This window comes from Pristis pectinata, chromosome 5, assembly GCF_009764475.1.
Source record: "Pristis pectinata isolate sPriPec2 chromosome 5, sPriPec2.1.pri, whole genome shotgun sequence".
NCBI lineage: Eukaryota > Metazoa > Chordata > Chondrichthyes > Rhinopristiformes > Pristidae > Pristis > Pristis pectinata.
This window is the reverse complement of record NC_067409.1, coordinates 12,857,395-12,873,616: the sequence shown is the minus strand read 5'-3', so window position 1 is coordinate 12,873,616 and position 16,222 is coordinate 12,857,395. Positions and strand designations below refer to the sequence as shown.

The following is a 16,222-nucleotide window of genomic DNA, read 5'->3' as shown; positions in this document are numbered from 1 at the left end:
GCTGAAAGAGGGAAGTCGGAGAGTCAGAATCATTGAAGTTAATGAAGCCTGAAGGAAAGGTGTTAAGGGGGCTTCTTCTTCTTACGAGGGATCAAGGATGACTTATTTCCTCTCCAGTTCTGTGAATTCTTAGGGGACCAATGAGGCCAATATGGGACTAACAATGCACTAGTTTGGGAGGTAGTCCACTCCTTACACAATTTATACTCAGCTGCTGTGTGCTCCTAATGCAAGGGCTTGAGGCTCTCAATGCCTCCCGAATGTTCCTTCTGCACTTTAAGTGGTTGGGGGCCAGGAATTCCAAGGAGCCAGTGGGAATGTTGTATCTTTTACAAGGAGATTTTGAGGGCATCCTTAAAGCTTTTTCTCTGTCAGCCTTATATCTCTTCCTATTACAGAGCTTGTATTAGAGTATCCGTTTCAGGTCAGGTATCAGGCTCCTGAATGACAATTTGTCTAACAGAGGTGACTGAGTGTATTAAGACTGCAGTGCTGAGGACATTGACTCACTGATCCTGTCAGTGAATTTGAAGGATCTTGTGGTGACAGCATTGATGCCTCTTTCCAGTGCCATGAGATGTCTACTGTAGGTAGTCCAAGTCTCAGAAGCATAATGGAGGGCAGGGATAGACCACGCTTTTTATGCCATGCTTGCAATCTTTAATGTTAAATGCTATTTTCCTTAAACCGCTGGGGGCTGTGCTGGTGCACTGAAGCCAATAGTGAATTGTATATCACTGAGAGGTAACTTCTGAGATATGGTAAATGGTGCACATTATCTGGGGTCTTACATGGATGTATATTGTTGGAAGGCAGTGTTGTGCAGCAGGGTCAGGCTGGCAGAGGACATTTGTTTTGCAGATTTTGAGTGCAAGCCTCAACCTCTTCTAAGCTTCTGTGAACAAATTGACAACGACTTGGAATTTGGCTTCCAGGTGCACAATAGTCTTCTGCGTGCTGCAGCCTGACTACCAAGGAGGGGATAGGTTACTAGTAGGAAGCTTATGGGGAAGCAAGTTCAAGATGTAGCCATTGAGTGGCCCATAGACCATGGAAGTGGCTGCCAATATTAGAGCCAGTTAAGGATGAAGGAGTATGCTGGCATAAGGAAACCAGGTGGTGCTTAGAAAGTGTTGCATGGTCAAATGAGGTTTCCACTGTGCTTGGAGAAGTTCATAAAGGGATGCAAGGGCAAAAGGTCCTCTAAGTTCCTGGGATATGGAAATCTCAGGAAAAAAAAGACTAATGAGTTGCAAACATTTGTGAGAAGCTAATGTGAAGGGTTTTGGAAGGAGTGAAATTCAAAATGAAAAAGTTTTATATTTGTTTGTAGATGAGGACAAGTGAGGGAAGAAATGGGTAGCATTTCATAGAAAGAAGCTGCTGGATTTGGGAAAGAATGGGGTCCCAGGAAGGAGTCAGATCACTATGGAAGTGGAGCACCAAAATTTTGGTATTGGTATTGGTTTATTATTGTCACTTGTACCAAGGTACAGTGAAAAACTTGTCTTACAAACCAATCTTACAGGTCAATTCGTTACATAGTGCAGTTACATCAAGTTAGTACAGAGTGCATTGATGTAGTACAGGTAAAAAAAATAACAGTAAAAAGTAAAGTGTCACAGCTACAGAGAAAGTGCAGTGCAATATGCTGCAAGGCCACAACAAGGTAGATCGTGAGGTCATGAGATCATAGGTCATAGGTCATAGTCCATCTCATTGTATAAGGGAACTGTTCAATAGTCTTATCACAGTGGGGTAGAAGCTGTCCTTAAGTCTGGTGGTACGTGCCCTCAGGCTCCTGTATCTTCTACCCGATGGAAGAGTAGAGAAGAGAGAATGTCCCGGGTGGGTGGGGTCTTTGATTATGCTGGCTGTACAAGTGCAGGTGCTGGGAAGGCAACATAGTCAAGGCAGAAGAATATAGATTTTTGTGAAAGCCCACATGATTCTGTGCTTCCTATGACGTTATCAAGGGGAGGAAGAGTGCAAAATGGAGCCCACAATATTCTAGAAATGAAGAGGTTGGAAAAGCCAACAGAATTAAAGGCAGCAGAGAAATAATAGAAGATGGAAAGAGACATTGGGCAGAAGCATTCTAAAAAGAGAGGTTTAGCAAGAAAATTCCCTTTGTGACAAGTATATCCCTTTTTAGGCCTTAATCAAAATTGTACACAACACCGCAGGTGCAGTCTCACCACTGCCCTATACAATTGCATTGTGACATCTTTACTGAAATTCTCTCATAACAAAGGCTAATATACCATTTTCCTTCCTAATTACTTGCTGCACATGCAGAAAGATACCTTAGTACCTCTGAACATGAATATTATCTAATCTCTTAATAAATACTTTGATTTTCTACTTTGTGCACCAAATTGGGTAATCCCTCATTATTTCTATGCTAGCCACTGACTGGCCACGGTCATTCTTTTCAATATATTTTCCACAATTAGCCATAGCTAGCTCTTCCCTTCTACCCAATTTCATATTAAACTACATCACTTTCAATTTCAATACAAAATACATCAGGGATACACTTCTTCAAAGGTGCCTTTATGACAGACTCATCAATTACCCCTTTCTTACTGCATAAAACAAGATCTAAAATAGCCTTTTCCCTTGTTGGTTCCTCAATGTATTGACCTCAAAAACTATCTTGTATACAGTCCATGAATTCATCCTCCATCTTATTACATATAATTTGGCTTGTCCATTTTATATGTAGATTAAAGACCTCCATACCAAAAACAATATATTATCCCCTCAGATTGGAGCCAGGTTATTCCCTGCCTTGGTAATCTTTATTTGAGATACACTGGACTATGGAACTCCTGGATGCTCTTTGGGTAAATCACAGAAACCACTTGCAAAGCGCAAAGAGGAAGGGGGAGGGGGGATGGCTAGTGGCTAGATCCAAAGATCTTTGGGTTTATTACCCAAATCATCTGCAATTGGACAAGTAAGACTAGAGAGATGAATGTGTGGCTTTAAAACTGGTGTGGGAGATGTGGGTTCTACTTCATGGGGCAATGGCAACAGGACTGGGAAAGTGGGAACTGTACCATTAGGAGAATCTAGACAAGGATACCTAGGTGCCAATGATACCCATGTATTGGACAGGCACATGAACAGACAGGAAATAGAGGGATACAGACCACATGCAGGCAGATGCAATTAGTTAGATTGGCATCGTGGTTGGTGCAGACATGGTGGGCCAAAGGGCCAGTTCCATGTCTTACACCCGAACCATACTGACACCAGTGTTCTAATGAGCCACATAATGAGGGAGGTAGGGAGGATTTTAAACAAAGTCATAGGGACAAGGGATGAAAATTTTAAACAAAGTCATAGGGACAAGGGATGAAAATCTCCAAGACCAGAGATAAAAGGTATTAATATGGGAAATAAAGAACAGAATTAATTAATAACTATGTAGTGAAGGCACCCCTAGGTGGCAGCAATTATGATACGATTGAATTCTATATTCAGTTTAAGGGAGAGAAGAATGGATCTAAGGCTAGTTAACTAAACTTAAATAAAGGCAATGATGAGGGCATAAAAGCAGAGCTAGTTAAAGTGAAGTACCAATTAGAAGATACAGTAGAAGACATTTAAGAGCATCTTTCAGAATACACAGAATATATACATCTCAATGAGAAAAATTTCAAGCGTAGGACCCACCATCGATGGCTAATTAAAAATGTTAAAGAAAGCATCAAACAAAGAAAAACAGCATTCAACTGTGCGAAGATATGGGTCAGAACAATGGACAACATATTAAAAACATCAAATACTAAAAGATTAATAAAGATTAGAATATGATATAATGATAGCCTTTGGTGTAAACATACAATAAGAGTTTCTACAGATACTTAAAGTGAACATTGGTCCTTTAGAAAATGAATCTGGGGAATTAGTATTGGAAAATAGGGCAGCTAAATTAAACAGGTATTTTGCACCAGTTTAGCACTGCAGAAAGAGTTGTAAATCAGGAATTGAAGGGAGGAAGGAACTCATGAAAACTAATAATCACCAGGGAAGTAAGTTCTGAGCAGATTGTCAGGATGAAAAGTTCCCAGGTTCTGATGCCTTTCATTTTAGAGGTGGCTGCTGAGATACCTGATATGGATGGAACATTGGCAGATGGAATTTAATCCCAACAAGTACGAGGTGATGCATTTTGGAAAGTCAAATGTGGGTATTGGTATTGGCATACAGTAAATGGCACCACATTAAGGAACGTCAATGAATAGAGGGCCCTTAGGATTCAAATCCACAGTTCCCTGAAAGGGACGACACAGGTAGGTAGGGTGCGAAGAAGGCATATGCTTGCTTTCCTAGGTCGGGGCATGGAATATAAAAGTTGGGATATTATGTTGCAACTTTACAGAAAACTGATTAGGGCACATTTGGAGTATTGTGTGCCTTTCTGTTAGCCACATTATAGGAAGGATGTGATTGTGCTGGAGGGGGTGCAGAGGATATTCACTTGGATATTGCCTGGATTAGAGAACTTTATTGCGAAAAATAAAAGTTAATGTTGCAGGAGGTAACATATTGATATGTTTAGAAGATTGGCTGGTTAACAGGAGACAGAGTAGGCAGAAGTCCGGCTTTTCCTGACTGACAAGGTGTAATATGTGGTGTTCCACTGGGGATGGTGGTTCTGAGTCTCAATTTTTTTTCAACATATATAAATATTTTGGATGAAGAGACCAAAGTTACATCTGCTAAATTTGTTCTAATGGCACAAAGGGACAAGAAAGTCAATTTCAAAGAGAACACAAGGAAGCTACAAGGAGATATTGATAGATTGAGTGAGTGAACAAAGATTTGGCAAATGGAGGATAATGTTAAATCATCCATTACAACAGGAAAATAATAAAAGCATATTATCCAAGTGGTGAGATATTGCTGTACTCTGAGATTCACACAATTAGTACAAAGGTACAGCAAATAATTTGGAAAGCTGTCAGAATATAATTAAGGAACTGAATACAATAGGAAGGTTATGCTACAGTTACATAGAGCATTGGCAACACTACATATTGAATACTGTGTTCAGTACTGGTCTCCTTATTTCAGAAGCAATGCATTGGAAGCAATTCAGAGAAGATTTACTCAACTAATAACTGGGAATGGGACGGTGGTCTTATGAGCAAAGACTGGTTTTATTATTGTCACATGTACCAAGATACAGTGTAAAGCTTTTGTTTGCATGCTGGGCTTGTATTCACTGAGATTTACTGAAGTGAGAGGTGACCTGTTTTATATACTTAACGGACCTTGACATGGTGGACATGAAAAGGATGCTTCCTCTTGCAGGAGAATCTAGAACCAGAGGTCACTGTTTAAAATTAAGGTGCAACCATTTAATACCAATGAGATGTTTTTTTTTTCCTCTCTGATATTCATGTCTTTGGAACTCTCTTTCCCAAAGTATAGTGGATGCAGAATTTGAGAGATTCTTTATAAGCAAGAGGTGAAAGATTATCAGGGTTAGGCAGGACTGCTGAGTTGGGGTTTCAACCAGATCAGCCACAATTGTATTGAATAGGGGAGCAGGCTCAAAATGCTAATTGGTTAACCCTGCTCCTATTTTGTATGATCGTACATACATCCAGACATTAACATCAGTGGCACACACAAAATGCAGGAGGAATTCAGCAGGTCAGGCAGGATCTCCCAGTGGCTAGCCATTTTATTAACATCAGTGATGTTGGTTGGAGCTGTCATACTGCGGCAGTTCAATTACAGCAATATCCTTAGGCTCAACTGAATATTCAGGTTTAGATGGGGAAATCAATAACACATAAAGACTTGAGTATGGCAATGGGTTTCATTCTCATTAAATATGCACACGAGTGATTAGCTAACCAAAATAAAGGCCTCCTCACAGTCAGCAGCAATACAGAATTTATATCTTTGCTAATATTCTTCATTAAACAGAGGAACAAGATTAATTTAACAATCATAGACCACTGGACTATTCAGGGGCAAAACCACTCTTTGGTGGTTATTTACACAAGGATTTAAAGCAGATTAATTTAGTATTATGGTATGAAGTACTATTGGTACCAAGGATAACTGTCTCCACAAGACTGAGTAGTTGCCATCTTAAATTTACAAGAGCCAACCTTGCTCCAAATGAATTTTATGCAGCCATGAATCACAGAACTAGATCAAGGAATCAGCTCTCCATCTGAATTTAATTATTTTTCAGCACAAAAAATGAGTTGGGCTTTTCATATTGTGTTGGTCTCCTTTCAGCACACTGTACCCCATCACAGGACATATTCCAAGATTTCAGCAAAAGCATCTCCATCATGTGGGAGCAGGGGAAAGGAGGCTTTGTTTGGAGTATCCTTTGTTTCAAAGAGCTCAACAGTTTTTCTCTCTCAGTGTAGCAGCTAGTGTAACGCTTTACAGCACCAGCGACCCAAGTTCAAATCCGGCCACTGTCTGTAAGGAGCTTGTATGTTCTCCCTGTGACTGCGTGGGTTTCCTCCAGGTGTTCCGGTTTCCTCCCACATTCCAAAGACATACAGGTTTGGAAGCTGTGGGCATGCTATGTTGGCGCCGGGAGCGTGGCAACACTTGTGGGCAGCCCCCAGAACACTACGCAAAAAGATGTATTTCACTGTGTGTTTCAATGTACATGTGACTAATAAAGGTATCTGATCTTATACAGGTCAAGAATTCACTGTTTGATGGAATTATACAATTGCATAGAAAGCATAGCACTGAAAGGTGATTTGGGTCAACAGGACCAGATCCAAATGCTCCACATGAACTTGCCAACAACTTGTCCATCAACCTGCCACCATATCTATCCATTCTTTACATCATCATGTACAGAATTTCCCATGAAATGCTTTTAAAAATAGTGCAATAAGAATAACACTAGTGGCCTATTGCTCTTATGTTTAATAAGAGAGATAGAACAAATCTAGAAAACTATATTTGTATTAGCTCAGGTCAATAGAGAGAAAATATTGAAACTTTTAGTCAAAGATATAAAAGACGTGGATAACTTGTTCCAACACATCAATATTTGCAAACGCCAAATTAGTTATTTGATAGGGAGAAAAGCCGCACTTCTTTAGAATGTGGCAAGATTTTTTTATAATGAGTATGCAAATGTCTGAATCATAGCAAAACTTTGTCAATCTTTGTGGCAGGCATAGAGACCATTCATCCTTGGGAAGATAAGAATGCACATGGGAAAGCACTGCGAAAGGATCCGAGAATACAAATTCTTAGGATAGATTGATTAAAAACAATGCAACCAAACCTCTTAGCTTCATAGAAACATAGAAATTAGGAGCAGGCCATTCGGCCCTTCTGGCCTGCTCCAGCACTTAACATGACCAAGGCTGATCACCCACTTCAGTATTCTATTCCTGATTTCTCCCCAGACCCCTTGGTTCCTCTGGCATTAATAAATATATCTACCTCCTTCTTGAATATATTTTATGATTTGGCCTCTGCAGTCTTCTGTACTAGAGAAACGCATGGGTTTACAACCCTTTAAGTGAAGAAATTTCTCCTGATCTCAATTCTATATTGTATAACCCATATCCTGAGGCTGTAAACTGGCTCTAGGCCCTCCAGCCATCAGAAACATCCTCCATGTCAATCAGAAGCTGTTACAGTTTTGTAGGTTTCTATAATATTCTCTCTCATTCTTTTATACTTCAGTGGATATTCGCCTAACCTACCCAATCTCTCCTTATATGTCAGGAATCATTCTAGGTAACCTTCACTGCATTCCCTCCAGGGCAAGAACAACAAAACTGCACACAAACTCTAGGTATGTTTCGAAAAAGCCTGTAGATAAAAATTCTATATTGGTCTCACCAAATCTCTATACAGCTGTAGCAAGACATCTTTGCTGCTGTACTCAAACTCTCTTTCAGTGAATGCCAATGTATCATTTGCCTTCCAAACTGCTTGCTGCACCTGAACATTTGCTTTCAGCAACAGACATACAAGGACATCCACGTCTCATTACGTCATCCCTTTTCCCAATCCTTCACCATTCAGATAACCATCTATCTTTCTGCTTTCAGAACCAAAGTGGATAACCTCACATTTACCCACATTAAACTGCATCTGCCGTGCCTTTGCCGCACACCCAGCTTGTCTAAGTCACATTAGTGCACCCTTAGATACTTCTCACAGCTCACATTCCCCCACAACTTTGCGCTGTCTACAAACTTGGAGTTGTTACATTTAGTTTCCTCATCCAAGTCATTCATATATTGCTAATAGCTGGGATCCAAGCACCCTTCCCTGCAGCACTCCACTTGTCACTACTTGCTACCCAGAAAGGAAATGTTTATTTCTGTTCTTTGTTTCCTGGAACAACATTGAGCATTTCTGGAGAAGGGCTCAAGAGCAAAGTAATTCTGTTAAGTAAGAACCATGTGCAGAATTCTCAATGCTCTATTTTACAAAAAAAGGACATAGAAACAAGTGTGAAAATGATTTTATATCAGAAAGGAGATAGAACAGATGTGGAGTAATATGACAAAGGTATTAGATAGGTTGAACAAGTTTCTGCTTGCGAGGTCATGAACACAAAAGAGTTAATGAGTCTAAGAATGGATTTGGGAAAAAGTACATTACCCTGCAAGTAGAACTTCCCATACATTTAATATCATGGATGCACTTACGGTAAAGCTAGATATCAAATGAGCAAAATTGGAACAGAAAGGTTAAATGGAGCATTATCACCAGGTAGACCCATTATGTAGTATGGACAATATGCATGCAGTAAATTCTATGTAATGAAATTCTCGAATGATTACGAGATTACAATGGGAAACAGGCAAAAGGACAAATGTGAAAAGTAACTCCCACAAAATTCTGGATCAAAATTATTTTAATACAATACTGTAGATTTTGCTTCTCCTTATTTAAAATATTATTCAATCTACATCAATGTAATTTTACCACCACTAATTATTACTGCACCGACCCTGAAGGGCATCATAAGTAATTTGATTTCCTAACAAATCATTATTGAAATCATAATTACACCAATACATAGTTTAAAAAAACAGAGTATTAAATTATTCGGTGATTGAAGAGGCTATTATTATTCATTTCATGCAAGGTAAGGAGAAATTATATTAATTGCCACATTACACAATGTAGCTAACTTTAAAGTTCACTTTTGATTTATCCAATTTTTGGATCTGGCATCACTGGCAAGGCCAATATTATTTCCCACCCCTAATCGACCATGAGAAGGAGAAGGTGGGCCGCCAACTTGAACCATAGCTGTTCTTCTGATGAAGGTATCCCCACACTGTAGTTGAGAGGGGGTTCCAGGATTTAGACTCAACAATGTATTCCCAATCAGTGCGACGTGCAACTGGGAGGGGAAACAACAGGTGGTGATGTTCACATGTTCTTACTTCCTACGTCCTTTTTGGTGAAACAGGACATGGGTTTTAAAGGAACTGTCGGAGCAATCCAGTTGGGTAACTGCAAAGCACTTTGTAAATGGTAACACTGTTGCTGGTGGTTGCGGTGGGAATGAATATTTAAGGTGGTAGATGGGAGCTGCTTTGCCCTGAATGATATCAAGCTGAGAGTGGCTGGAACTATCCAGGCAAGTCCAGCCGCTGTCTGTAAGGAGTTTGTATGTGTCTGCGTGGGTTTCCTCCGGGTGCTCTGGTTTCCTTCCACATTCCAAAGACGTACGGGTTAGGAAGTTGTGGGCGTGCTATGTTGGCACCGGAAGCGTGGCGACACTTGCGGGCTGCCCCCCCCCCCCAGAACACCCTACACAAAAGATGCATTTCACTGTGTGTTTCGATGTACATGTGACTAATAAAGATATCTTATTCCATCATGCTCCTGATTGGGCCTTGTAAATGGTGGCAGGGCATTATGCTGTCAGGAAACAAGTCTCTCACCATAAAGTATCCAACCTCTGACCTGCTCTTTTAGCTATAGATTTATGTGCCTGGTACAGTTGAGTTTCTGGTCAATGGTGACACCCAAGATGTTGATGATGGGAGATATGCCCGTGGTAATACCATTGAATGTCAGGGTAGATAGATGAACTCACTGTCACTGGAAATAGTCATTGCTTGTCACTTTTGTGGCTGAATGTTACTTGCCACTTATCAGCTCATGCCTGAAAGCTAAAAGGCAAAAACTGCTTCATTTATTGAAGATTTGTGAGAGGAAGAGCACAATCATCAGCCAACATCCCCACTTCTGACCTTATGATGGAAAGAAGGTCATTGATGAAGCAGTGGACGGTGGTTAGGTTTAGGACACTTCAGGAGTAAGGTCATGGGGATGGGACGATTGACCTCCAACAGCTATAACCACTTTCCTTTGTCTCAGGTACAAGTTCAACCACAGGGGTGTTTTCTACATTTTTACTCTCCATTTAGGACAAGAATACCACCCATTAAAATCTGTTTGCTGTAAGTTGTTACAATAGCAACAAAACTACTTATTCCTTTGAATACTTTTCTTTTTAAACAGCTGTTCTCATGTTATGGCCATCAGTGACAAACCTGACATTTACCCTCATCATTGGTTTCAAGAAAATGTTTACGGATAGCCTTCTTGAACCACTGCCATCTCTGTGGTGAAGGTACACCAAAAATGTCATTAGGAAATTCTAGGAATTTCATCTGGCAATAATAAAGGAATAACAATATATGTCCAGGTCTGAATAGTAAGCGACTTGAAGTAATAATATTCTTAAACCCCTGCTATATTTGTCCATCTCAGTGGAGATCTTATGCTTCTTAGGAGCTACTGAAGAAGCATCTGGAGTTTCCTTCATTGTATTCAGAAGAAAGCACACAGCATGCAGTGAAGAAGGAATGAAATGACAAACCTGTGACCACTTTGCCCTGTGCAATATCAAGCTTTGCATAATGTTGCAGCTACATCCACCTAGATTACGAGATTACAATGGGAAACAGGCAAAAGGACAAATGTGAAAAGTAACTCCCACAAAATTCTGGATCAAAATTATTTTAATACAATACTGTAGATTTTGCTTCTCCTTATTTAAAATATTATTCAATCTACATCAATGTAATTTTACCACCACTAATTATTACTGCACTGACCCTGAAGGGCATCATAAGTAATTTGATTTCCTAACAAATCATTATTGAAATCATAATTACACCAATACAAAGTCTCCTGGCTCATGCCTTGTTGACAGTATACACACATGGAGGAGTTAGGAAAAGAGAAGCAAACCAAAGAATACCATGACTTTGAACTGCTATAAAAGCTGCCACACTTGCAATAGTTCATCCAGCCGAGTTTCTACAGATTAGCATGTATCCTAAAAAGTAAGGAACCATGTACTTAACCGTGTGGAAACCAACTGCACATTGCCTCACTAAAACTCATTAACTATTACCATTAGCTTTCTCCCACTAAGAAAACTTCTAATCCAACTTGGCTTGGATTCTGTGGGCTTTTACTTTCCTAATCAATTTGCCATGCGGACTTCGTCAAACACTGTTAAAATCCATATAGACTACATGAAATTCACTACCCTCATTTGTTAACTTTTGTTACTGTATACATTTATGACTGCATCAAACAAAAATCATCCACAATTTATCAACACATCCAAATTGATTCCCCTTGATTAACCTGCACTTTCCCAAATGTTGATTTATTTTGCCACCAAGAATTTTTCTAATAATTTGTCCACCACCTATGCTGAATGACTGGTCCACGATTACTCAATCTAGCCCTTTTTTTTTAGAAAAGCATTGATACCATATTAGCCACCTTCCATGCAAACATACAAATTAGGAACAGAAGTGGGACACTAGGCCTCTCAAGCCTGCTCTGCCATTCGATAAGATCACGGCATATCTGATTGTAGCCACAACTTTGCAATCTGGTAAACTTCCATCCCTTTATCAAGAATCTATCTAACTCTGCTTTAAAAATTTGCGAAGACTCTGCTTCCTCCTCCCTTTGTGGAAGAGAATTCCAAAAAGTCAGGACCTGCTGAGAGAAAAATTTTGCACATCATCTCTATCTTAGATGGGTAAACACTTATTTTTAAGCAATATCCCAAATTGTGACCTCCAGGGCCAGAGTTCAGCCAAAGAGAATTGGAAAATGATAAAGCCCATGTTATTTCCTCTTTTTATTTTAGAAGTCCGAACTGCAATTAATTCAGGCTTGGTGATTTATCCACTTTTTAATGTTTTAATCCCATTAATACCCCTTCCTTTCTCTCCACGTTTCTAATATTTGGCATTTTTCCTTGCCTTGACCTTCCAGGCTCATTTGCTAAACCACTAGTGCCTGCATCCGTTTTTGCCACTCTCCCTACTGAAACTGCTGTCAACTTCCCATTCCCTTACAAAGCTGAATTAAACCCTCCCCAACAACACAAGCAATCTTCCCTGCAAGGATATGTGCCCTGGCGCTCCTGAGATACTACCTATCCAGCTTATATAGGTTTCACCTTGCCTTAGAATTGGTACCATTGCGCCAGGGATTTAAAACCTCCTTCCTGACCCTGTCCTGATCCACATGTTCATCTGCACTTTTTTAATCCCTATTTCTGTGACACTGGTAACCATCTGGAATCAGAATCAGCCTTACTATCACTGACTTATATGTCGTGAAAGTTGTTGTTTTGCAGCAGCAGTACAGTGCAAGACATAAAATTACTATAAATTACAAAATAAGTAAACAGTGCAAAGAAATGAATAATGATGTAGTGTTCATGGACCATTCAGAAATCTGATGGCGGAGGGGAAGGAGCTGTTCCTAAATCGTTGAGTGTGGGTCTTCAGGCTCCTGTACCTCCTCCCCGATCGTAGTAATGAAAAGAGGGCATGTCCCGGATGGTGAGAGTCCTTAGTGATGGATGCTGACTTCTTGAGATTACTACCTTCAGGGTCCGGCTTTTTTAAAATCTCATTCCTTAGATCCCTGTCATCTACATGTAGTACCTCATCCTTCTTTCTGCATCACTAGCACCACAGCCTCTGACTTTGATCCTTGCCCCCTCAAACTCAGTGACGTCCCTGACCCGGCACAATATCATTCTGGAATCATGCCCCTTAAATACTCAATCCACTAATACTGTAGCTCTCCTGTCCTTTCTCTCTCAATTTCATGCAGTTGCCTCAGACTTAGCTCTGGCTGTACTGTCCTGACAAACCATTACTTTCTCCAGTATTCAGAACTGAGTATCAGTTAAGACAACATCCAGGAGACTCATCCAAAATACTAAGATGCATGGGATCCACAGCGACTTGGCCGTTTGGATTCAGAATTGGCTTGCCCATAGAAGAGGGTAATGGTCGATAGGACTTATTCTGGCTGAAGGTCCATGACTGGTGGTGTTCCTCAGGGATCCGTACGGGGACCTCCGCTGTTTGTGATATAATGAAAATGTGGATGGGTGGGTTAGTAAATTCGCAGATGATACAAGTATTGGTGGTGTTGTGGATAGAGTAGAAGATTGCCAAAGGATACAGCGGGATATCGATCAGTTGCAGATGAGGGCAGAGGAATGCAGTACACTGTTAATGGCAATTCCCCTAACAGTGTTGATGTACAGAGGGATCTTGGGGTCCATGTCCACAGCTCCCTGAAAGTAGCTGCACAGGTTTATAGGGTGGTAAAGAAGGCATATGGCATGCTGGTCTTTATTAGTCGAGGCACTGAATTCGAGAGTGAGGAAGTTATGATCTACCTTGTTGTGACCTTGCACCTTATTGCACTGCACTTTCTCTGTAGCTGTGACACTTTACTCTGTACTGTTATTGTTTTTACCTGTACTACATCAATGCACTGTGCACTAGCTCAATGTAACTGCGCTGTGTAATGAATTGACCTGTACGATCAGTATGCAAGACAAGTTTCTCACTGTACCTCGGTATAAGTGACAATAATAAACCAATACCAATAAAACTCTGGTTAGGCTGTATCTGGAGTATTGCATTCAGTTCTGGTTGCCCCATTATAGGAAGGATGTGGAGGCATTTGAGAGGATGCAGAAGAGGTTTACCAGGATGCTGCCTGGATTAGAGGGCATGTGGTATTAGGAGAGGTTGAACAAACTTGGGTTATTTTTTCTGGAGCTTTCAAGAGGCTCTCAGATAGGCACATGAATGTACCGAGAATGGAGGGATATGTACATTGTGTAGATAGAAGGGATTCATTTAGTTAGGTGCTTAATTACTAGCTTAAATAGTTCGGCACTACATCATGGGCTGGAGGGCCTGTTCCTGTGCTGTACTGTTCTATGTTCTATGTAACATGATGCACTCAGGGGACTGCTGCACTCTCCTTGTCTTCCTTGCTTACCTAATGGTCACCCATTTCTTCTCCAACCACACGAGTGAGCTGTAGGGACGTGAGAAGCATCCTGGATTCCCAAATAGCACAGGACGTACATTCAAGGAATTGAGCAGTTCTGCCATGCCTCCATTTCATGTAATAAGAACTAAAAATACGATTCTCTCAGGTCAACATTTAATACCTGGATGTCTTGCTGATTTACTTAATTAAATAAATGCCACTTTCGTCTAAATTTAACCATTATTTATATTTTTAATACTAGCAGCACCTCAGCAAAATCCTTCATAATTCCAATGACTTCCTTATTCTTCTATACCAACCTTTTCGCAATGAAGGCTAATGTGACATTTGTCTTCCGGGCTGTACCCCAGGGCATATTATTGAAAAAGCACTGCTTGGCATCTCTGTCAACAATCCATTCTAATACTTTGTGGCTAATAAGCCAGGGTTGGACGTCCTCATTTTTACGGACAGGACATTTTTGGGCAATGTTCCACTTCAATTTAGAAGATGCCAAAGTAGCTGCACTTGAATAGCTTGGCTGGAGATGCAACTTGTTCTGGATCACTGATATTCAACACTATAGCCTTTACCGTTGCCAGCTCAGCTGTTTCTTGATGTAATAGCTTCTACCTTTCTTTAATGTGGTAAAACATCTCAAAATGCTTCACACAAGCCACACAAAAGATCTTAGGCAGATAATAAAAAGCATTGTCAAAAGGTGGAAGATTCAACAGTGAATAAAGGGGAAAACTGGATAGTGAGGTGCAAAGTTTAGGGATGTTATTCTAATTCTTGTTCAATTGCAACTGAAAAATTAGCTCCCAACAATGCTGATTGTGAGACCAGAATCAGGAATAACAGATACGTCAGGGGTTTGCAAGGCTTGAGGAGAATATATAAGGTACACAGCAACAAGTACCAGCTGAAGTGTAATATCTGCAATGGTGTGGACATCTGAAGGCCAGGAACAGCCATTTTCTCAGTACTTCCGCTCGTAGATTGTTTCAAACATATTACCCTCGTTTTTTACATTCACAGACTGGGTCCATCACCATTTATGGGAATATTTGTGGGGGCCTTCAGGAAAGTAACTCAAAATATGATCAAGAGCCTTGACAGTGAAAAGGCAATCTTGGGTAACAAACCTAACTGCCCCAATAGGCCCATTGTTTCTGCCTGCTCCTGCCCCACTGAACTCGTGTCCTCGTATCTCAACTCCACTTTGTCCCCCTCGGTTCAGCCCCTTTGCACCCACGTCCAGGACACTTCGCATGCTCCCCATCACTTCAACAACTTTCAGTTCCCTGGCCCTGACTGCCTCATTTTCACCATGGACGTCCAGTTCCTGTACATTTCCATCCTCCATCAGGAAGGCCTCAAGGCTCTCCCCTTCTTTCTTGACAACAGACCCAACCAGTTCCCCTCCACTGCCACCTTCCTCTGTCCGGCAGAACTAGTAGTCACCCTCAACAACTTCTCTTTTGGCTCCTCCTACTTTCTCCAGATCAAAAATGTAGCCATGGATACACGCATGGGCCCCAGCTATGCCTGCCTTTTTGTCAGCTACGTGGAACAGTCCATGTTTGAAGCCCACACCGGTAATGCTCCCCAACTTTTTCTTTGTTGCATTGATGACTGCATTATTGCTGCTTCCTGCACCCACACAGAGCTGGTCAACTTTATCAACTTCGGCTCCAACTTCCACCCCGCCCTCAAATTCACTAGGTCCATCTCTGACACCTCTCTCCCCTTTCCTGATCTCTCTGTCTCCATCTCCGGAGACAGATTATTTTCTGATATCCTTTACAAACCCACTGACTCCCACAGTTACCTTGACCACACCTCTTCCCACCCTCTATCTCAGTTCCTCCGCCGTATCTGT

The 16,222-nt window shown here is 40.9% G+C and overlaps 1 protein-coding gene across 2 annotated transcripts in view; it reads right to left on the bottom strand.

The window, feature by feature from the left end:
• actr3b (actin related protein 3B) overlaps nucleotides 1–16,222 on the bottom strand; it is a 74,451-nt gene that overhangs the window by 56,249 nt on the left and 1,980 nt on the right. The window lies entirely within an intron of this gene.